We start from the raw sequence: 24,782 nt of genomic DNA on the forward strand, positions 1-24,782 counted from the left end.
ATGACACGTGCAGTTTTTGATACTTTTTTCATTGCCAATTCAATCTGTATAAAATTCTTTTCGTCATGTAGGTTTCTTTATAATATTTGACAGGTTTGTTTCATGGCCAGTTATTATGCTATAATCACTACGCATGCGCGAGTATTAAATTTTTTTTCTCAGAAATTTCTTGGCCACCAGGTCTCTCTGCCCCCCCCCCCCCGATTTCTATCCACCACCGAAGGAGGAAAAGTATTTATCTGTCTGAAATGTGTACCTAAATTGACAATTTTTTTTCAATTATGGATTCAGTATTTATTTATTATTCCCATGCTTTCCTATAGGAAAAATCTCCTTCCTTTCAAGGAACATTTAAAAATTTTCTATTTAAACTTTAGGTACTCCTCAAAAATACTCTATGGATGTCTTTATACAATTTAACGAGAACATTTAGGATTTTAAATTGTTCTGTTTTTTTTTCCAATTTTAACTTTCAACAACATGCAGCTTTTTCCAAAAATCACTGAAATTCTTTCGTATGTTATGCCGTAAAAATTCTCTTTAAATCATTTCAATGAGAAATGCTCTCGTTAAACTATGTTACAACTTGAGATATAAGGAGACACACAAAGTTTCAAGATATTTGAACAAGTGGTATTCGCGCGAACAAATGTTTCTTATCTGACAAAGAAACTGTTTCGGGAAAAAAATAATTTTAATGCATTATAATGTCTGCCAGCAGCTTATATCGAAACCGGATAAAAAATACTGATATTTCGGGTGGAGAAAAAAGTCGAAAACAGTGTTGTTAGGCCGGTATTACACCATGAAAACTTGATGAAAATTCTTTTATAAAACTTGAAAAATGTAACCAATAAGCGCATCTGTTACATTCGAGCAAACTCAACTAATCCGCCTATTGGTTGCATTTTTCAAGTTTTATAAACGAACTTTTATAGTGTAATGCCTGCCTTAGACGCAGAAGGTTTTATAGTATTTGGGAATTGAAAAATTCGAAAATGTGCTTTAAAAAAACAAAAATTTGTGCCCCAACCCCCGTTAGGACCGTATTCACCGGCATGGTTTAAACCAGTGGTTCTTAACATTTTTTAGCTTATGGCCCACTTTGAACCACATTTTCTTCTCGTGGCCCCCTTGTCTTACCTAGCCCCCCCCCCCCCCATGAAGGATTTAAAGACTTTCTACTTCCTGAATTTAGTTTAGCCCAAACTAAATTTGTAATGAACAAAAATTTTATAGATAAGATCAATCAAAGTAGTGGGGAGGGGGGACTGCCACCTTTCTTAAGGGACAAATTATATGGGAATAATAGGTCTGCGCGAAATGCTGGTCGATCCAGCGATCCTACACAATAAATTGCCCCCACCGAAATATCATTATGGGTCTACACCTTACAGTGGGCTGGAGTTCAGTGCACTTCCTTCTTTTGGGAGTTCTATGCATGGCCGTCTCACTATCATGGTCCCCCGGGCAAAATGAAATTCTGGGGCACCCCTTTACGTAATCGAAACAGCTTACATATTTACACTCAAAAATCATAGTACCATATGTGACCATGAAGGGCTTCCATGATCACTCCAAGCCATGCCCGCATAGGTTTAGATAGTTCCTGCTTCATGGACAGCTCTGCTGGATTCTGAAGTTTAGTCACACTTTTTTCCCGACATATTTCACTTGAAAACTTGATTTCTTCACATCTCTGTGGGCTCCCTTCACCACTTGTTATGACATCTGATCTTCACTCGTGGGCCCCACTAGAATGTCCCAGGACCACAAGGGAGCCTTATGGCCCCAGGTAGAGAAACACTGGTTTAAACCATAGTTTCCCAACTTTTTTTGTCCCATCGCCCCCTTCAGAAATTTTTTTCTCCCATCGCCCCCCAACGCAATCTAACCCATAGGATCCTATGCTAAACCCGTAGCCTCTACAGCCCCCATGGAGCATTTCATCGCCCCCCCAGGGTGCGTTAACGCCCACGTTGAGAATCACTGGTTTAAACTGTAGTCACAATTTTTTCGATAAGAGATCAACGTAGATTCGTTAAAAACCTGAATTTAACCAATACAGTCAAACCTCGTTAATGAGCCACTCTTGGGAGAGCAAAAATATGACTTATTAAGCGGAGTGGCTCGTTAAACGGAGTTAGCCATAGCTGTGCCAATTCATGCCTGAGGACAATTGGGACTTCCAAAAATTGGCCCGGTAAGCGGAGTAACGTGTTAACCGGGTGACGCACTAACGAGGTTTGACTGTATATCCGTGTCGATCTCTTATCAAAAAATTGTGACTACAGTTTAAACCACGTCGGTGAACCATGTCGGTTTAAACCATACGGCCCTTAACTTGGTAGAAAGCTCACGAAATTTATTTTTTAGGCGAGGTATAATTCTATTTCTTCGTATTTTTCAATTGAAAGTTTGCTTTAAGTGAATATATATTTTTTAATTATAAGCTCTAGTGTGTGAAAAATGCCTGTTAATATGCTGAGATATATGTACGTTGATGACTTCATTGGCCTCCACCTGTTCGGAATATGGCCACAAGGTACACCAGTGGTTCTCCAACCTTTTTTTCCTTCCCTCACCCCGAGAGAAATGCGACTTACCTTGGATAATACCGCACCCCCTTGGATAATACGTGTTCCAACTGTTAGGAAATTCAGGGGGTTTTTTTTTCTGTAATTTATCTCATTAATTATGCAGTAATTAATTTCTATGAATTCTTTTACGTGTTCTTTACTCTATTTTCGGCTATGGCTAATATTTAATTTTTGCTTCATTTATTTATTTTTGGAAATTAATTCAAAAACGAAACTAAAGAGAAAAACTTACTATTTTTCAACATTTTTTGAGATGTTTAAAGAAAAGATTCATTCACTTATTGATGTTTCTTTGACACTTGACTGAATTTTTTGACGTTTTTCCTGAGTCACGTGTGTTCACGACAGTATCAAATCTAAGCACACAAAACATTAGGTACCAATGAAAACAAACCACGGAATAGTTTAAGTAAATAATGGTATTATTTCTCAACCCGAAAACTTGACAACACGATCGCTAATCGATGAAGACAATTTTAGAAGGGAAAATTCGTAGACACACATTCCTATTAGCACAAGTCAGAAGAATGAGGCGTCAAAATATTGGTACGATTCATATTTTTTTCAGGAATTGAAAACTCCAATTGGTACCATCATTTTAATTTTCCTGAATAATCAGTCTGCATGTTGTAATTAATTGGAATTTTTTCCCATCTCGCACCCCCTTCCGGAAATTCTCTCCCGCACCACCAGTTGGGAACCATAGAAGTGGACACATATGATTATGTGTACAGTGATATATATATATAATGATTATACATATTTTTTCCGTGTATCATTATTTTTGTCCTTTAACAATATTTGGGAGTGTTTCTTTTCAACTTCATCTGTTTTTCAGAATTTGTCATGTAGGCCATAGCAAAAAAATCACTGGAGCCTAGCATGGCCTTAATATAGCTAAAAAAACCCCTCTGATAACGGTTACTCCTGTTTTACGGCCATATAAAAATACCCCGGCAATAAAGCCTCTTTAAATAATGCATTTCGAACCCCTGTTTAGCGGTCACTCTCAGATACAGTCACGGACATCATTTTCATTATTCGTTCCATTCGACTAAGACCCCTGCACGGACACCAGTAGTTGCAATTTTGGTTCGAATTATGCTCACTAGATGGCAGCAACAGTTTAAATATTTGATCAAATTTTTTGTGTTTGGCTTCTTTTGCAATTTTGGCTTGGAGTTTGTTAATGTTCGGCATAACTCTGATGTCCGTTTAGAATCTGAAATCATGTGTTGCTTATTGTGCTCCTGTATTTTACATTATTCCCCGCTGTTTAATATGGCCAGCCACTAGTACATAGTTTCCCAAACTTTTCGTTCCATCGCCCCCTTCTTCAGAAATTTTTTTCCCTCATCGCCCCCCAACTCAACGGAACCCATGGGATCCTGTGTTAAATCAGTAACTTCTATCGCCCCCTTGGCCCATTCCATCGCCCACCAGGGGGCGATATTGCCCACTTTGGGAAACACTGCTCTAGTACCATCGTCTCTCTCTCCATCACCTGGTCTAAAATATAGTAAAAAACGTAAAGTTTGAGAGCGTGCTCTTGCAAATGAATTCAATGCATTGATCAAATGCATTTTCAACTGATCAATTGATGATCTTAGTCGCACCACGGTCATTTTATGCACATGAGGGCCAATTAGACGGAGACCTACAATTCATTGCAGGTTCTGAGTAACAGTACAGTCTCTTTTTTATTCTCGCTGAGAAGTTGGTGCGCTAGCCCCTCGGTGTGAGACTCCCTGCGGTGGCAATTGCGGTCGTGTCGCCGTTTCTGTTGTACAACTGTGTCAGGAAAGTTTTCTGACGAGGATGAACCGGGTATCGCATTCGCGTCACCTCTTAACGTCCTTTGGTACTTTACGCGAGTATTTTGTCGATATTGCGTCCTGCATTTTCACTACATTTTAACCTATGGGTCTCGGCACAAACTTGGGTCGCCAGGTCTTCCGAGAAGGGTCGTACAAATCCATTTACAGTCAAGGATTCTTGATCTATGGGTCACTACACAAGTTTGATTCCCGAACGCTTCCGGGATATGTTGTACATTGACACTTACAGCCAGGGGCTCTTGTGCTACGACCCACACTCGATTCGTAGGGTCTTTCGAGAAGGGTCGTACGAATCTATTTTCTGGAGCTATTGGTCACGACCTTAACTTGCTTCGCAGGGTCTTCCGAGAAGGGTCGTATGAATCTATTTACAGCCAGGGATTCTTGAGCTAAATGGGTCACGAACGTAACTTGATTCTTAGGGTCTTTCGAGAAAGGTCGTACGAATACACTTACAGCCAGGGGCTCTCATTCATTCGGGGGGGCATTCATTCATTCAGCCAGGGGCTCTTGTGCTACGACCCACACTCGATTCTCAGGGTCTTTCGAGAAGGGTCGTACGAATCTATTTACAGCCCGAGATTCTTGAGCTATGGGTCACGAACGTAACTTGATTCGCAGGGTCTTTCGAGAAAGGCCGTATGAATGCATTTAAAGCCGGGGGTTCTAGACCTATGGGTCACTACTCAAATTTGGTTCGCAGGGCTTCCGAGATGGGTCGTGAAAATCCACTTACAGCCAGGTATTCCTGACCTATGTGTCCTGAGCCTAACTCAGGGTCTCAGGTTACTTTTAAGACGAGTCGTACCAATATTTCCACTAATTTCGAAAACCAAGTTCCAAGCTGATCATTTTGGTGATTTTGTGTCACGGCTGCGAAAGGTCAAGAACCCCTCTAGTTACTGTTACCCAATTAATACGGGACCCTCCCCTCTTTTACAGACAATTTTTTTTTTAAATGTCCCGCGCGCGTCCGCAAAAGAGGGTGTTTTACTGTACCCTCTCATTTAGCTTCTTTCTTTCTTTCTTTTTCATTCCTTCTACCAAACGAAATTAATTAACATCGCCAATGTCCGAAATGAGTCGGGAGGTAAGAGTGTCACCGTCGAGTCAACACATCGACGGGAGTCCGCATTTCTTTCATTAAGAGAGAGAGAGAATTTTATTCTATTTATTTATTTCTCCGAAATGAATTATTCCAAGCTCATTACAGAGACGTCTACCTCGAACCCTTTTTTTCTTACTAATGAAGATCACCATCGATGACGACTATTAATTAAGCGGAACCCTTCTTTAGAATGTACCCATTCGTGTGATGTTTACTGGATGTGCAACATGTGTCGCTTCGGTGTTCGCCGCGTATACTATCATTATTAACAACTGCATTCGAGACGACGAATGGAGCGTATCTTGTTACCATCGCGTAACTTTGGGGGGGCCATTCAAGTATTACGTCAGCACCTCGATGGGGGGGGGGAGGGGGTTTCAGATTTTCTGACTGTTGCTGACAAGGGGGAGAAGGGGTGGGGGGTTCGAATGATGCTTACGTCATCAACCACCCTTTATGAGGATATGAAATATTCTTAATGGCATCTTATTCGATGCGCCAAAAACGGAGAGAAAACCCTTTCGATAGTTATTGGGCACCTGAACTAACATTCTCCTAATTGATAAGTCCCCCTACAAAGCCACTTTGATCTCTAAATGTTTCACGGATTTTTCAAGTTTCCGGGCCGCTTAAGTGCTCTGGAAATGTGTCAGGGCCGTCAAACCGAAAGATACCCACGCCACATCGCCATATGGCAATATTGGCTCATTATCCTCACGGACTGGATATATACCTCTGGCCATTTATTCATAAATGTGTCCGGGCCGCTTAAGGGCTCTGAAACTGTGCCACGCATGACTCAAGTGATCCGTACTTATGCCACGGATCACTTAAGTAATCTGGGAATGTTCCGCGGATAACTTGAGTGATGTAGAACCTCACTGTGGGGCCCCCTTAAGTGCTCTAAAACTGTGCCGCGGGTTACTTAAGCAATCTTTGAATGTGAAAGTGGTCTTTGAGGCCTACTTCAGTGATCTGAAAATGTGCCACGGGCCACTTAAATGCTCTGGAGTTGTGCCACGGGTCATTTAAGCGATTTGAAAATGTGCCGCTTTTTTCATTTTTACAAAATTAGATTTGAGGGGGTAAGCCACATCAGATAAACTGCGGGGCCACATTTGGTCTGCGGGGTCAAGGGGTTTACCATATATGGCTTGAAGGGTGGATCGCAATGAATTTCTTAAAGAGAAATTGTGAGTTCTTACCCTTTTCAAATAGCATTGAAATTCACAGAACATGATTATAATAACATATAAAAGGTATTTCCTTTCGAAATTTTAACTTGTTTTTAAAAAGATTCTTTGCATGGAAAAAATAACTTTTTTTCGTCCGGGGGGGGGGGGATGCACGAGCACCCTACGCCCCCCCCCCCGCGTACGTTTCCTGACCCCACCAATATGCGTTAGTGGGTAGGGGCAGGGCTGACGAAATTTTGCTGATAGGGCGGGTCAGAATTTCGCTGACTTTTGCAGACAAGGGGAGGAGGGGTCAAAAATGGCTGAAAATTTGCTGACGTAATACTTGAACGGCCCCTTATCGGTTCGGGACCGATTCTCTGCACCACCGACGTATCCATCCATTTTTTGCATACGTGTAAAAAATACAAAAAAAAAACCCCGAAATGTAGGCCTATATAGAGTTTATATGTTTTTCCTTCCCTCGTAGATTTATGAGTTCCTTAACCCTGATCAGCACCTCGTTTAAAATAATTAATCTGTCATAATGGGTATCATTATTTAGCCTCATGCGCATGCACTTTCAAACATGCCGTATGTATATGGAGTGTAGAATTATAGGGTGGCCCCGGCGCAGGAACTGACAAGATATGATTAAGGAATGTGTGTCCTGTAAATACACGATTTTTTTTTTTTTTTTTTATGTGTATTTAATATGCTGATACGGTGGCTGCTATGTTAATTAATTTCTTAACTTCGATGACTTGCAGCTCAATGATGTGGAAGTTCAAAGTGGTGTTTGCTCCTTTTTTTATGCTTCCGTTGAGCAACATTGGCTGTTTTCTTTTTGAATTCTCTCGTCGATTATTGCTGTTGTTGCACGAAATGTTTCGTTGGCGTCAATCTTTCTCGAGTCGCGAGCACTGCCGATATCAATCATCAAACGAAGAGCACCCTTATGGCAACATTAGCATACGTATGCCTGAAATCTACGTAATTGATCATTTTTGTCGCACCGCGGTCATTTTCTGCGCATGGGGGCTAATTAGACCGGGACCTACAATTTATTGCCGAGAATGACAGTTTTTTTCATACTCACAGAGAGAGAGGTTGGTGTGCTAACCCCCCTTAGTGTGGGACTCCCAGCAGTAGTAATGTTTATCTGTGGTCATGTCGCCGGATGTGTTGTACCCCTGTGTCAGGAAAGTTTCTGACAAGGACGAACCTGGGCTATCGCGCCCTCTACATAACTGTAATCCTTGAATGCAATTTTTCCCAGGGTGTTTAATTGAAGTGCTGATCACAAGTGCTCGCGAGCACGAAATCGGGCGTGAACATTGGGCACATCTGGTGCTCGCGAGCAACAGGTCGAAGACGGCTGCTATAGATAGCGGAGAGTGACATTTTATCCTTGTTTAGAAAACATCTTACTCCATATTTACTCAAAATACTTTTTATAGTAGAATATTTAGGTAGAATATTTCATTTCTACCTAAAAACGTTTCTGATGATCCGATTCCTGAGATATTTACTCAAAATGTCACAAATAAAAAAGTCACAATAAGAGTAAATGAGGGACATATAAAGGACCATTTTAGGTTCGCCGTGACTTTTTTTTTCCTAAATCGAAACTCCAAAGCAAAGGAAAAATAAGACGCCCCATAGGTTTTAGTCCTACAGGAGAACACCCAGACACACGAATTCCTGGAAGACTTCCTCACGAAATGCTATCGTGAATTCAATTAATAATAATCATTTTTAACAATCGGATTCTCAGATCGGAATTACTCCTACACGTTTCAAAGGTAGTCGCCTGCCATCACGCGGAAGTAAACAAATCACACAGATGAAAAGGATTGCGTCAAAAACATCGATAATAAACCGATTTTTAAAGATTTCTGACCACTAATTAGAGTAATTGAAGTGGGGGGGGGGGATGGTAATAATTAATCGTCTCGTGCCATGTTTCCCCGGTTCGATTATTAAGAGCGACGATTACTTTTGTGGGTGAGTGCGTGGGTGAGGAATTTAAAATCTCATGACGATCGTTACTGTTTATTGCTATTATTTATTAATTAACGAATCATTGGCAGTATTTGGATGCAGTTAAATTCGGCGCGATCGCAACCGATTCTAACAAGCCACGGGGAAGAAGAGAGACTTTGTTTTAACAATTCCCGATAATTTCCTCCGAATAAATGGCGGAGTATATTTCGGGTACTTTTTGAGCGATTTGTATATTGCGATTATCTTCTAATTTTGCTTTGCACATTCCACTTGTGGTGCTCGCATTCATTTTTAATTACTGTAATGGGGAGGGGGCGGCGGTACACACACGAAATAGCTTTCCTGTGACCAAAAATAACTTAATCTTTAACTATAATCTTTAAACATTAAAATAACTATAATAACTATAATAAAATAATAACAAAATAAAAAAATAACTATAAAAATAACTATAATCTTTAAACATTAAAAAATTTTTTTTAAATTTATTTTAGAGACTTGATATTCTTTTCAATTTTGTTGATACTTTTATAAAATTTAAACTTTTGAGAGTTAATTGGTCGGGTTATTTTTTTCAAATAGGGGCCATTCAAGTATTACATAAGCAGATTTTCAGCCATTTTTGACCGCCCCCCCCCACCCGTCAGCAGCTTTGAATATTTCATATCTTCAAAAAGGGGTGGTTGATGACGTAATACTTGAATGACCCCATATCAATTTCATTTTCTTTTTAAATCGGATGAATTGGGCCTTATTCACACGTACAGTAGAATCCTTACTACCCGGCCTAATGCGGCGGAAGGGCCGAGGTCTATAAATATTCACTTGCTAGCCCCACCATAATATCAAAGACACCATTTCAATACCAAAACCTCGCTCCTATTAATATATTGTGACCCCCCCCCCTTTTGGTACAGGTCAGTAGTTTATACGTAAATGTAATGCACTCAATATAATAATTATAAATATAATCGTTTAATGTATATAATATACACGTAATGTAAATGTTTGTTGTGTACTGTACGTTTTAAGAATTTACTACAGAAATAGGAAGTCCAAGAATATGTAAATATTGTAACGAAAATTATGTAAATAGTTCTTATTTATCATTTATTGCGTCGTCTTTTGACTGTAGTGATTGTATTATGTAAAAATGAAAGCGCATTCATTCCTCTGTAAATATCGCCAAATTGGCAAATAAATATAGCGATGTTTGGCAGGTCCGCTGATTTGGCGACGTCATGGTGCAACAGACTAGGCCGGATAGTCGGGATTCTGATGAATTTTATTCCATATAATGCACTTGGAATAACATCAGAAAGTAATCCTTGCGTTGAAGCGAATAGAAACACGTTGCCAAGAAACATGCTAGGATTCAAGATAATTGAAAAACGAGCGGTGTGTTCAAAAAAATTGTCCTCACATCTGTGATCAATCACATCGGGGGCTCGGGATTTCCTGATAACAATAATCGATTGATAACTATATCCGAAAAAATCCCGGTTGTAAGGGGGCCGTTCAAGTATTACGTAAGCGAATTTTTAGCCATTTTCGACCCCCTTCCCCCCTTTTCAGCAAAACTCAGACCCCCTCTCCCCAATGTCAGCAAAATTTCGTCATCAGCTCTGCCCCTCTGAATCCTAACGAATATTGGTGGCATCAGAGACGTACACGGGGGGGGGGGGGGAGCACGGGTGGGTTCGGAAATTTCGGAAGAAAATACTTTATATGTTATTATAATCAATTTCTGTTAATTTCAATGTTATTTGAAGGCTATGAACTCAAAACATTTACCTTTAATAAATTCATTGCGACCCACCCTCTAAGCCATATAATGATAAATCGCATAAAGTCCCGTGGCCCGCGGACCAAATATGGCCCCGGCGGGTTATCTGATGCGGCCTTCCCTCCTCAAACATGATTTTGTAAAAATGAACTAAGCTGCACATCTAGAGATCGCTCAAGTGTCCCGTGGTACAATTCCAAACCATTTAAGCGGACCGTGGCACATTTTCCGATCACTTAAATGACCCGGGACACAGTTACTTGAGCGATCCGTGAAACATTTACAGATCCTCAGTTTTAGAGCCTTTAAGCGGCCCCAAGTGTGTCTCTACATCACTCAAGTTACCCGTGGCACATTCTCAGATTATTCAAGTGATCCGCGGCATACAATTACGGATCACTTGAGTGATGCGTGGCACACTTCCAGCGCACTTAAGCGGCCCAGACACATTTCCAGATGACTTTTATCCGTGAAACATTTAGAGATCCCTAAAGTATCTCTGTAGGGCACTTATCAATGGGGGGAATGTTACTTCGTGCCCACAAACTATCGAAAGAATTTTCCCGTTTCTGGCGCACCGAGTAGGATGCCATTGAGAATATTTCATATTTTCATAAAGGGTGGTTGATGACGTAAGCATCCAAATCCTTATGCTTATCCAAAAAGCTTATAATAAGCGACATCGAATGGTTAATTTTCGGCAATCCTGTTAAGAGTGGTAGTGAATAATGAAACGGTTTCTGAATAATGAAACAGAGTAAAAATCCGTTATAATGAGTACGATTCCGCTCATAGCGAGAATCTCACTATTACGAGTGCTTTGCAAGTGCTTGCCGAAAAGCTAATGTTGAAGATACAAGAAATATTCGTTTATAGCGAATTGAAAATTTGGAAGCTTCCGTTATAACGTCAACGAAATTCTCCAAAACCTCTGAGAGAATGGTGTCCCTTTCTATCTGTTTAAGAAGTAAACTACGGATGGATCAATGTAAGCACTTATCATTGGACATGCTCTTTGTAAAAATGAATCTGGGGATGAAAGTAAAGTAATATTTGTTCAACTCTTTTGGTGTTTTTTGGCTTTACCAATATTCACCCGGGACATGCGACTTTGGCGCTTTTTAACTTCTCCACTGACTGACAAACTGCAAAAACTCTCGTAGTTTGCGAATGGCTGAACAAATCATTCTCTAAAAAACTTTCCAATTAGCAGATAAACGTTTACGAGACCATATAACCATGGAATTGATCAGTGATATAGTAACTGAGAATCTTGGTTGTTCGGTCAGTCCGGTAAAACGTTTTAGAATGTGAAGTTCTGTGACGTTTCAGAGAACTGTCGAAAGACAAAAATCAATTTCTTGATTGAAATCCTTTTCGTTTGCTAATACCGAAACAAAATGGCTATAATGCAGGGAAAAAATTCACAAAGTTCCATCGGACAGAGCAAAAAATAAAAAATAAAAAGAAATTAAATGAAATTTGCTAATAACGAAGAAGTCCGTTATAACGTCAATTATTACCGTGATTATGAGAAGTGGCGTTACAACGGACTTATGCTACATGCCATATGCTACGATCATCCGTTTCACATTAGAACTGGCATTAAGGTGATCAAATGAACTATGAAATTATTTGCCGATGTTATTCATTATTGCCACCCGTAGAACCCATAGTTTTCCTCGGAATACAGGTTGAGAAACACCAATTTGGAGAAACGAAATTTTCAAATTCAATCATTTCTAGAAACATCTTTTTCGTATGACCGAGATACGTGACTTCCCCACGAAACATTAATAATAAATATCATATCTTAAATGGCTCATCTAAATATAGTCTACGCTACGCTATGACTTAATACAGTAAGTTCTTCGAAAGTCAACACGAATTTACTTTTCTTTAGAAGATTTCTCTTCTAAGTCGGAAAGGAAACATCAAGGAAAAAAAAAGGAAAAGAAATATATATCTCGTGTCTATCGACAATTTTACAGACGACATTATCTTCGAACTTATCGCGATAAACTACAGTCCAGATAATGGTAATAATAGTAATAATAATGATGAAGAAAAATACACATATAACGTTTCTTGACCCATTTCATTACTGTTATTTTCCCTCGTAGCAACATTAATGGACTAATCAATAAATTAATCTAAAAAAAAAAAGGAAAGGATCCGAGAAAAACGCCGTTGAAAAGACAGTGAAAAAATAAAGTCAATTTTTTGAAAAATGTTTTAAAAGAGCGGTTAAGTCTGATCATGAACCACTTGTTTCGGTTTATGAATGGCGTGCGGGTGGATAAAAACCGCACACAAAAGAGATCCGGCGGCGACGGCGGCTTCGAGAAGCTTCTTACATCGCCGAGACGATGTTCTTAAAACTCCGTTAAAGGGGGAAAAAAAAAGACGGATTATATATCAACAAGTGGGATTTTTGTGGTGCGTCTCGCGATTCAAGGACTCTTTTGGGTCATTTTCACCTAGTCTTTTTCAGCCACCCTTCTGTCTACTGAGAATTTAAAGTATTGTTGAGTAAGAACGTGATAATTTCAATTTTCGAAGAAGCCGCTTAGAAATTTATACGTACATAATCCACGAGGATTAACCTATTAAATACCGTAACGTAGGGCGGTTTTGAACCATTATTGAGAGTTTGAATAGAGAAAACTCACGCTACATATAGGCATAGCAAATATGAGAAATGATGCTTCATTTATACTCATTAATTTAATTTTCTATTTCTATTTACAATCAATGTGTTGTATCTTAGTGACTCTACTCTGATTTTGATCGTCCTGGATATAATTAGCTTACCTGGGGATCTGTGTGTGGGATATTTCCCTGGTTGACCCAACTTAGTTACAGGTATGTGTGTTTATCATATCTTAGGGCTGGGAATCGATTAAATTTTTCAGCGGGTTAATCAAAAAATTTTAATCGATTAATTAACCGTTCTATCGAATTTTATTAGAATGCTATAGTGGTGGGTTGGTAAGATACGGAGTTAGAAATGGGAAGGGTACATGGGTTCAAACCCACCCACCTACAGCAAATTACACTTTTTAAAAAGAAATACGATAAACATGTTGGGGTAAATCGAGAAGCTCGATCCATACTTAGAATCAGACAACCATAAGTATTCTTTATGGGCATTGTATAATATTTTATCATGTGTATATATTGTTTATAATTTGTGTTAATTGCATTTTTAATTGGGTTGCTGTATTTTTTAAATATATGACAACCATATTTTTATGGGCATCTTTTTCCTCAGCCACCTCGTTGAGCATTTTGCCTGTTGCGGCGTTGTATTTGTATAATATTTTCAAATGCTGAATGCCAAACTTATAAGGTACGGTGAGAGAGATAGACACGGGGCTATTTTTCTCAGTTTTTGAGAGTTTATGTCTCTAGGCATAGCAAATATGTAAGATGATTTTTGAAAATGATGATGATGTTATGTTCTAACATGATGTGAGAACAGGTGCGTTGCCATAAAAGCTATCACATTGTTGTTGTTTTTTAATTTTTATGATCTTTTTAAAGTAAGATCTTTTATGATCTTTTTTACTTGTACATTGATTCATTTTTTAGGGAAGACAATGTTTCGGAGAACTGTCGGCCCACTTAAAATTTATCGCGTTGCCACATAACATTACAGGGGAAACTGACAAGAAATGGATTTTTTTTTTGTTCTGGAATTGGAAAAAATGATCAAAATTCAAAAAAGTGCAACTCACCTCATTTAACATGGGAAAAAAAAGCAAGTAATATGAATGAAATTCGGTATTATTTTATGGAAAAACAAAAAAGACAGACAATATTCATTTAGAACGCAATAGAATCAATACTGAACTCGTCTAAAACGAAGTAAACAAAAAACTAATTTGGGGTTTCTTTACACGTTTTGGGTGGTGCAACATTACCATCAAATTACTGCCGAGCATATAATGATCACTAATCAGTGAATTACAATTTTATTTGTATGATTCGAGAGAAAACTAGTTTCTACATATATAAATAAAACAGCATTTTTACTTTATAATTAAGTAGTTTTTTTGACAACGAAATTAAACTTTCTCTTGACAAAAATTCCCAGTTGAGACATCATATGGGAGAAAATAAATCACTAATAATTGCCCAGAAGTAAAAGGAAGGTAAAAAGAACAACTTCGTAGGGTTACGACAAAGCCTCGCGAAGATGAGGAGAGAAGGAAGGAAGCAGAGAGAAAGAGAGCGTTTGAATTCATTCCACAGGCGTTTGGACTAATTTTCTGATTGATGAAAAAATTAGAAATTCGGATATTTCTTGCGGGAATCACGTGGATGGTCCCGTGAGACTATTTTTCCATAAATATCTAATTCTAACATACTACTAAAATTTTCTTCACAGCATTGTATTGTAAAATTTATAATTTGTAGTAAGATATTGTATACAGGGTGTCCTGTAAGTGCTGATGCGGCTTTTGTCTCATCAACCGTCCGTCGTAGAGGTATGATTCCAATTTAAAAAAACGCTCAAAATGTGTTTAGAACTCATCACTCTGTTGCAGTTTTGAGAGCGAAAATACAGTGTGTCACATACTAAAAAAAAAATCAAACTTTTTATACGGTACCCCCTGTCCTCTAATTTCCAATTAGAAAGTTGTCCCGAGGCCAACAGAGAAAGTTCCAACTTAATAAGTGCAATATTCGCTAAGATATTCGAATTCAAAAATCGGAGAAAAGTATATGAAATAATAGCAAAATTTAATGGACAACGCTCCTCTCTCTCATTTATGCTGTCCTTTCCCAACTTTTCTCCGATTTTTGAATTCAAATACCTCAGTGGATATTGCCCTTATAAAGCTGGAATGTTTTTTCTGATGGCCTCGGGAGATACACGGCAACAACTTTCAACCCGAAGTGACGGGAAAAGGAGATAGGGGGCCGTATAAAAAAAGTGAGATTTTTTATCCACGGCCCGGGAGCCTCGAATACAGAGGGATTTCTTGAATACACGAAGCAAATTCTTTCTTTTTTCACGATCTTGTTTCTAATTTTAAAATATTTCACGAAACTGACATTTGTGCAGATTTTTGCTTTTATTGAAAATGTTAGCTCCCTCTATTGGCTTCACAGAAAACAAAATAAGATAGAGTAATTAAATGATCCGAACACACTTCAAGCCCCAAAGTCTCGTTTTTTTTGTCTTAACTGGTGACATATTTGTTATAACTTTTTATGTACATACTGGTTAATATACATTTACAGGTGTGTCGTACGAATCGTAATATTCAATTAAGCGGCTTGATATTCTATTAACCCGCAAGAACCCGCATGTTTCGCACCGTATCGCACCGTACGCGAATATATATTACGGAAATTCTAACTTTGCTATTTTTAAAATGGGTATTAAAGCCGGGATTACACTATAAAAGTTTTGTAAAAACTCTTTGATAAAACGTGTAAAAATCAATCAATAAGATCATCGATTGCATTTGCTCGAATGCAACCGATGCGCCTATTGGTTGAATTTTTCAACTTTTATAAAATATCTTTTATCAAAATTTTATAGTGTACTCCCGGCTTTACCCAGTGTAGCTGCTTCTACGGTCATCTTTTAGTAGGGGAACATGTCAGAAGCGAAATTTGCCCCTTTTGTTCTTTTGAATGCAGCTACTGGGGTTTTAAACACCCCCTTTTGTGGTCCTGGTGTTACTTTAGTTGTATGAAAATGTCTGTCGATTTGAGTTACGAAGATGAGATCGAATGCTTACAAAGAGTTTTTGAAGACGTTTCTACTGATGAAAAATCAATGTATGAATTAGATTGGTATGTGTCCTAAGAGCTATACTCTCTCTCTTCTGAGAGAAATCTCGCGAAGATCCCCGTGGGTGTTGTAGATGAAATGGGCGTTCTATATTGTACTGCTAAAATTTCAAATATAGATGACTTATTATAATATTTTTTGCATTGATCACCATCAATGCAAGGGTGCTCTTGTTATCAACGAAAGAATTCCAGAAGAGAAGGCTCTCTTTCATCTACAAACACCCTAGCCCTTCAACAACCAATCAGATCCCAAGTAGTGTCTGCACTCCAACCGAAAGGTAGATTCTGAACAAAATTTTCAGCTTCCAAACCATATGCAAAAAGGCTGAAGACTGTATACAAACGTTGTATTTTATGTGCACGAGAAAAAGGACGGAAAAACAAAAACCACGATCCGCTCCAAGTACAGCAAGAATATTTGTCAGGAATTCACTATCAGAGTCTTTGCGCGGAGTGTGTGGAGTAATGTAAGTTTTCATATCAAATAAATGCTGGAATTTACTCATTTAATACTTTATTACTCATTTTAATTTTAAACGAAGCTTTCAAGATATATATTTACTAAAATTTGAATAGAAATCAAGTTGCACAATAAATTAAGTAGCGGGGCGCAAAGCACCCCCCTTGCGCGCTCCCGTGTTCCTCCCCGTAGCGCGCGTGCTCCCGCGTCAAGTGGGGAACTTTAACATTGTCTTTTCGTGAGAAAAATTTCCGATGCAGAGGACTTTATCCGTCATCCTTTATTAAGTGGGACTGACTGTATTTGAAAATGATTTTCTATTTCATTCGATCTTTGATTGCGCACAGAAAAACCGGGACAAATAGTCTTCCCGAAAGCCTTTTTTTCGGGACATGAACCGGGACTGTCTCAGAAAATCTGGACATCTGGCCACCCCTATTTCTGTGTTCAATTGTGTGAAAAATATTTGGTTCTCTCATGTGTGTGTTGAATCGGTGTGCAATAAAAATATTAAATTATTGGATTCTAACAAGAAGACAACCGTTTTGAGAGTTATCAAATATCGCACTTGTAGGGTTTCCTCGGGTTTAATGTTTCCCGTGAAAGTTTCGTCTCTGGGGAGAGAAAAATAATCGTAGAAAATTTACAAGTAATATTAGTTTCTACGTCTGAGAGACAGAAGCCATAACAAGTGCCAACAGTAACGCTTTCCGGAATGCACATCGTGAATGACAGCAAAAGTATCGCGGACCCATTGATCTGTATTAATTGCGTAAAAGTAGGAAAAAGAGAGGCAGAAAAAAACCCCCCGAAAAACCAAGATGGAAGGTAGGGCGATATATACACGTGTGTGACTCACTTAATGAGTCAATTTTATTCTACGAGCTGCCTCTTCACCGATGGGCGTGATCTTGCAGCAGAGTTTACATTCATGAATTAATGAACCGCAATAAATGATTTATTTCTAATGATTAATGTTTTCTTATTACTCAGTTACAATATATATATCGAGTGACACAACGGGCATTTTTGTTTTCTGATTGCTCCTTCTCTCTTTAAGGTCTCTCTCTCTCTTTTTCTGCTGTTGCTCCTTTTTTATGCAAAACGGGGCACTCATTAGTCGTGTGCGAAGTGTTTTGCTAATATTGCTGATATGCCTACCTCGTTCCATAATAGTTTCCGGAAACTTTTTATGGAATTGCTTCTTCTTTCGCTGTCCGCTCCCGATAGCGTTGTAGTTATTGTTATTATTTTTTTGATGGGTATTGTATATATAATAATATCGTCGGGGTTGTGAACGTGATTGGTAATGGATCGTTCAGATTAGGATCTGAATTTTTTGCTGTTTCGTTCGCCGACCTGATTCTGACTTTCACTGAATATAAATCAACTGTGCATACATACAGTCGTACTGCGATTTTCTGTAAACAATGCCTATTTCCTGAATCAAGCACGATTCGCAATCGCTATGGGTCAGGTCCGTTGCCAGAAATTTCGTTCTGGGGGACTACTTTCATTTCGGGGGGGGGGGAAGACCAGACCCCCCTAAGTCCCCCCGCTATGCCCTTGCTATGTGTTTTAAGCAGAGATGGGAATGATGTTTTAATTATAATGGGATAGTCAAGTGAGGGAATATATTTCCCATACAATCAAGATACCGCGTTCTGTCAAGTTGAGCTGACTTTTAAGTAGGGCTGGGAATCGATTAAACTTTTTAACTGGTTAATCAATGGATTTTAATCGATTAATCGAATTTTAATCAAATATTTTCAAATGATATTAATTCATAGCAAACGTAGTGTTGGTAAATATATAATATTAATTGATGCTATAAACATATATTCTATTCATTGCACGCATCTGTCTACTGAATGGGTGCAAACAAATACAGAAATACATTAAGAAATGAAAGCCGCGACCGCTTAAAACTATTTAATATCGTTCCCAGTTTTATTAAGAAATTATCGCTAATTTCTAGAACTTGGAAAACGACTTTTCAATGTTTACTGTATCCATGTTACTCTATGCAAGTTGTTCTCCCAAAATATTTTGTAAAATGTGTTTCCGTAGGGGATACACATTTGCGCGTTTCTGGCAAAACTTTGGCAAAATCAGTAATCCAACCGCTCGGCTAGTACACCTAAAAGTGAAAATTTGCACATTCATGTCTGGCATAAAGGGGACGATATGCTGAACATGCTTGTCACGTCCTGGAATTTCTTAACTTAGATCTTGTCCTGTTCTTTTATCAGTAATTTTAGAGAAATCATCACTAGTTTTTGTTGAATCGACTTGTGTTTCCTCTCATGTCAAAAACTTTGATTAAAATATTTTCAAATACGGTCACTTATCTGAAATGTTTTGTATCGGAACATAATTTAAGACATTTAATGGATTTAGTCAGATAAATAAAGCATACAATTTAACTTTCAATAAAAATTTCCATCGGATTAATCGAGTCGATTAACTCAACTAAAATGTTCAACTGCGATTAACAATCAATCGATTAACCTACCCCTATTAATCGGACCAGCACTACTTTTTGAGGTGTTAAAAGTAGAAACCAGAAAGCAGCTCAAAATCTAAACCAGAGTTGCTCAATGTTTGGGAGAAAGCGGGGGGCCATCTAATTGGTTTGAAAAAGTGTCGCGGGCTGATAAAGTGATCTATTAATCTGCTGCAGGCTGCTTGAAACCATTGTAGGGAGCCGCAGACGAACCACATTTGCAATTGGCCACAAACCACATGGGCAATTGAGCCGCGGGAGACTTACGCCATCGTCGCGGACCATAGGTTGAGAACCGCTGTCCGAGGATATCACACTGTATTTAAAATAGAAAATTGTCTCTAAAGAAAAGACCAGGGCCATTTTGTGTTTTTTATACTGAAAAGATTGATTATTAGCGATCGATTATTTTTACTTCAAATCGATTCCATAGAAAAATAATTTCTTTCGTAATGGCAAAAAAAAAAGAAGACAGAATACGGTCACCTATAAGAGTTAGGTCAGCCCCATAGTCGTCATTAAACATGGTAATTATTCTTCTACATTCAACGTTATTATCACCTTTTCTTTCAAATTGTTCTCAACCGATCATTATCGGTGTTAAAAAACTGATTGATATTCTCTATCACGTTGAAATAAGTACCAACGTATGATGGCAAAAGGAAAAGCGTTGAAAAAATGTTAATGCGATTATATTTTTGTAGATAACAATCCATCCGTCAAGTCTTCAAAAAGCATGGGAAAAATTTATTTGATTTTCTACACACAACAATGTGTTTTGTTTTTCTGTTTTCGAAGTGGTGAGTTCCAGAGCTCAACCTTTAGGAGAGTGCAGGCCACTTCATTGGTTTGAAAACGTGCCGCGGGCCACTCAAGTGATCCATAAATGTGGCGCTGATCCCTTAAATGATTTGAAAATGCGCCGCTGGCCGCTTGGGTGATCTAGGACTGTGCCGCGGGTGATGTAAGCGATATGGAACTGGCAGGTTAAATGCTCTGAAATTGTGCTGCTGGTCACTTAAGTAATTTGTAAAGGCACTGAAGTGCCAAAAGGCATGGGATACCTCTTAATATTGTCGCACTTCGCTGAGTAAAAGGAGGTCCCACACAATATTAAGAGGTATCCCATGAGTTTTGGCACTTCAGTGTACGTCGCGGGTCACTTTTTAAAGCAACACTGTCTTAAGAGCATCTTGGGCCGCCCTGGGAAGTAAGATTTTTCTGTGGTCCTACCTGGCTAGAAATACTCCATTAGACATTTTCAGACTTGCTTTGAGGTATCACAATCATAAATTTTCGCATCCCAAGGTATTGAAATGAATTCAATGCATCACCGGAGAACGCGTGATGATTCGTGATATTGAAGAAATTCATAGATTTATTTGAGATTTCTCTTTCAGTATTCAAGAATTTTGTTACTCAGAGTATTCAAGCGAATTTACAATTTCTATGTAAAAATTTAATACAGAGTTGTATTACCGAACGCGTGATTATGATTGACGAAATTCATGTATTTGTGAAGTCTATAAAGTAATTATTAATAATTATTTTTCGGTTTCCCATAAATTTTATTATCCAGAATACGAGTTTTCGGAATGAATTCGGAACATCAGGGAACGCGATAATTCACGATACACGGAATTCATGAATTATCTTATCTGGATTATTCAAGTTAATACAATATTTGAGATATGGGGGGACGATATTCAAAAATTTATGGAGTCTAATTAATTCATAAATTCGCTGTTTTAGATTATTGAAATGTATTGTAGATATCAAGGCAAGAGAGTGGGCATTTCATGTTGGATGATGAAATTCATGAATTTATGTATTCTATAAAATAATCATATTCCTCATTCTGTTTCGAATTCGTAAATTTTCATACCCACAGTACACGTATTTAAGCGGGTCCAGGGTATTATAGAACGCTTTGGTAATTCATGGTGGGTGAAACTGATGAATTTTACTGATCAATTGTATCACTGGTAACTCGGTGTTGTATCGGAGCACGCTTGATATTGAATGGCATGCAAAAATTTGTGGTGTCCGTTAATTCATAAATTTTCTCGTCCAGAGTATACAAATGAATTCGGGAACAAAAAAATGCGCGTAACACATTTCATGATGGAAGATTTTCCTGAATTTACGGAGTTTGTAAGCTCAAGGAAGAAAAATGCACAATTATATTCAAGTGATGGATACTCAGGATAATAAAATTCTTAAATTTCGTCCGTCATCAATTATCACGCGTCCTCTGATACCCCCGGACCCTCTTCATAATGAGAAAATTTATGAATCTAAAAATTACATAAATTTATGAATTTCATCCATGGCAAAATAGCCCTTGATATCTAGAATAAATTAACTTGAATCCGCTGGATAAATAATTTCTGAACTAACAGACTCCTACTAACGTTTGAATGCTGCCAATTGAAACATTGAATTAGTTTCACTCTGAATACGAAAATTCTAAAATTTCGTCCGTCATGAATTATTACACGTTCTCTGATACCCCCGAATCCTCTTCAATACTAAAAAAGTTTAAGAATCAGAGACCCTTAAATTGATAAAATCCATCTCTCATGAAACAGTCATTTCCCTTGATATTTACAATCCACTTCAATCCTCTCGATAAAATAATTTCTCCATAAACTTTTGACTGCCGTTAATTGGTGCATCGAATTAACTTGAATACTCAGGATAAGAAAAATTCATAAATTTCGTCTGTGATTGCATATCGCGAGTTCTCCGGTGTACTGGACCCTATTTAGAAAATTTATGAATCTGAGAATGCTATAAATTGATGAATTCCGAGAAATTGCGCTATTTCACGATGTGCAAAATTCATCAATTTATGGGGAATATGAATTCATCAAATATATCAGTGAAAATTCGCTATTTCACGAGAGAGACGGAATTCAAAAATTTATGCTGTCTGTTAGTCAAGGAATTCTCTTATCTCTATTCTCTAGACATCAAGGAAAGTGACCAATTCATGATGGATTGAATTCGTCAATTTTCATGGAGTCTCGGATTCACTAACTTCCCGATCCGAAATGGATTCAAGATATGAATATTTCACAGTAGATGAAATTTACTTTCGTTAACCAGAATATTCAATATAGTTCAAGGTATCAGGAAATGACTGATATTTCTTTCATTAAAAGAGTTTGTTTATTCAAAAATTTTCTGATCTTAGAGCATCGAAGTGAATTCCTGATGTCGAATAGATTTGGCTACCTCATAATGGATGGAATTTATCAATTTATCGAATTCTTAGATCCATAAATTGTCTCGTTCTGATGATTATCCGGGACATCAAACAATGCGTGATAACTCATGACAGATGGAATTCATGTATTTTTCTTATCCTAAGTATTTTTTCAAGTAAAGTCAATGTATCAGTTGACGGGGATTCAAAAATTTACGGAGTCTGTTAGTCCAGATATTCTTTTATCCAGAGGATTGAAGTAAACTAGTTCCAGACATCAAGGGGATTGATGGAATTCATCAATTTATAGCATTCATAGATTCATAAATTTTCTGAAGAAGTTCCGGAGAACTCGTGATAAGATTCATCACCGACGAAATTTATGAATTTTCTTATCCTGAGTATTCGAGTTAATTCGATGCACCAATTAACGGCATCCAAAAATTTATGGAGAAATTATTTCATCGAGAGGATTGAAGTGGATTGTAAATATCAAGGGAAATGACTGTTTCATGAGAGATATGGATTTTATCAATTTAAGGATCTCTGATTCTTAAACTTTTTTAGTATTGAAGAGGATTCGGGAGTATCAGAGAACGTGTGATAATTCATGATGGACGAAATTTTAGAATTTTCGTATTCAGAGTGAAACTAATTCAATGTTTCAATTGGCAGCATTCAAACGTTAGTAGGAGTCTGTTAGTTCAGAAATAATTTTATCCAGCGGATTCAAGTGAATGAATTCTAGATATCAAGGGAAATGAGTATTGGGTGACGGATGGAATTCATAATTTTTTACAAAAGATTCATAATTTTTTTCGTTTTGAAAAGAATCCGGGGTATCAGAGAACGCGTGACAGAGGAAATTTTGAATTTTCGTATCCAGCGTGAAACTAATGCAATTTTTAAATTGACAGCATTCGAAAGTTAATGGAGTCTTTGATCAGAAATTATTCACTTTGTTCAAAGTGAATTTGTTCAAGGGCTATTTTGCGATGGATGAAATTCATAAATTTATGAAATTTTCAGATTCACATAAGTTTTCTCGTTATCAAGAGGTTCCGGGGATATCAAAGGACGCGTGATAATTGATGACGGACGAAATTTAATAATTTTATTATCCCCGAGTATTCGAACTAATTTCATGTAACAATTGACGGCATTCGAAAATTTACGGAGTCTATAAGTTCAGGAATTCTTTCATTGGGAGGATTCAAGTGGATTCTAAATAGCAAGGAAAGTGGTTGCGTATCTCATGTGATGGATGAAATTAATAAATTTATGAAGCCTGTTAGTTGGCTTCTTAAATAAATTTTTATTCAAGTATTCAGGATATCAGTGAAAAAGCGTCATATATTTTATGGTGGAGGGAATTCTCATATGAATTTAAGGAGCCTATTAATTCATCAAATATATAAGAGAAAGGGGTGCTATATATCTCACGATAGATGGCATTCCAAAATTTATGGATTCTGTCATCTGTCAGTTCAGAAATTCTCTTATCCAGAGGATTGAAATTGATTTCAGATATCAAGGAAAGTAACGATTACACGATAGATGGAATTCAACAATTTATGGAGCTTTCGATTCATAAATTTTCTGATCAAAAACGCAGTACACAAAAATACTAATTATTATTAAAAGGGATTCAGGATATGAATGATTCACGGTGGACGAAATCCACGGATTCATCTTATTATCGAATTGAATTCTGGACATCAAGGAAAAGGATCAATTTATGATATGAAATTCATCAATTTTGAAGTCTCTGATTCTTAAATTTTCTCGTTTTGAAGACGGTTCAGGGTATCAGAGAGCACGGGATAATTCACGACGGTCGAAATTCATGAATTTTCTTATCCAGATTAATCAAAGTAATTCAATATATCAATTGAAAAATTGCTAATATATTAGTGTTTGCTAATTCATCAATTTTCGGATCCTGATTATCAAAGCGGATTTGACATATCATTGCGATATCATTAATTTTAGTGTCTGATTCTAAAATTTTCCAGTATGGAAGAGAGTTCAAGGGAAGAACGCTCGATAATTTACGGCGGACGAAATTTATGAATTTATTTATACAGGGTATTCAAACAAATTCAATGTATCAATTCCACGGTATTAAAAAAATTACGGAGTCTGTTAGTTCATAAATTTTCGTATCCCGAGTATTCAAGTGGATTTATGATATCAAGATGAAGTTCGTCAATTTCCTCTCAGCCGGGGTTTTAAAATTGAGGTTCGTTGATGAACGATTCAATGACACATATAAAT

General features: G+C 37.6%; 2 protein-coding genes across 2 annotated transcripts in view; one reads left to right on the forward strand and one right to left on the reverse strand.

Moving 5' to 3' along the window:
• Positions 1-24,782, reverse strand: part of LOC149065277 (uncharacterized) — a 156,370-nt gene that overhangs the window by 131,073 nt on the left and 515 nt on the right. The gene's annotated exons all lie outside the window — the stretch shown is intronic.
• Positions 1-24,782, forward strand: part of LOC149065278 (caspase activity and apoptosis inhibitor 1-like) — a 277,778-nt gene that overhangs the window by 21,381 nt on the left and 231,615 nt on the right. The window lies entirely within an intron of this gene.

Source organism: Pholcus phalangioides, unplaced genomic scaffold (genome assembly GCF_987345545.1).
Source record: "Pholcus phalangioides strain wild (caught in Gottingen) unplaced genomic scaffold, Ppha-v1.0 ptg000040l_1, whole genome shotgun sequence".
NCBI classification, from domain to species: Eukaryota; Metazoa; Arthropoda; class Arachnida; order Araneae; family Pholcidae; genus Pholcus; species Pholcus phalangioides.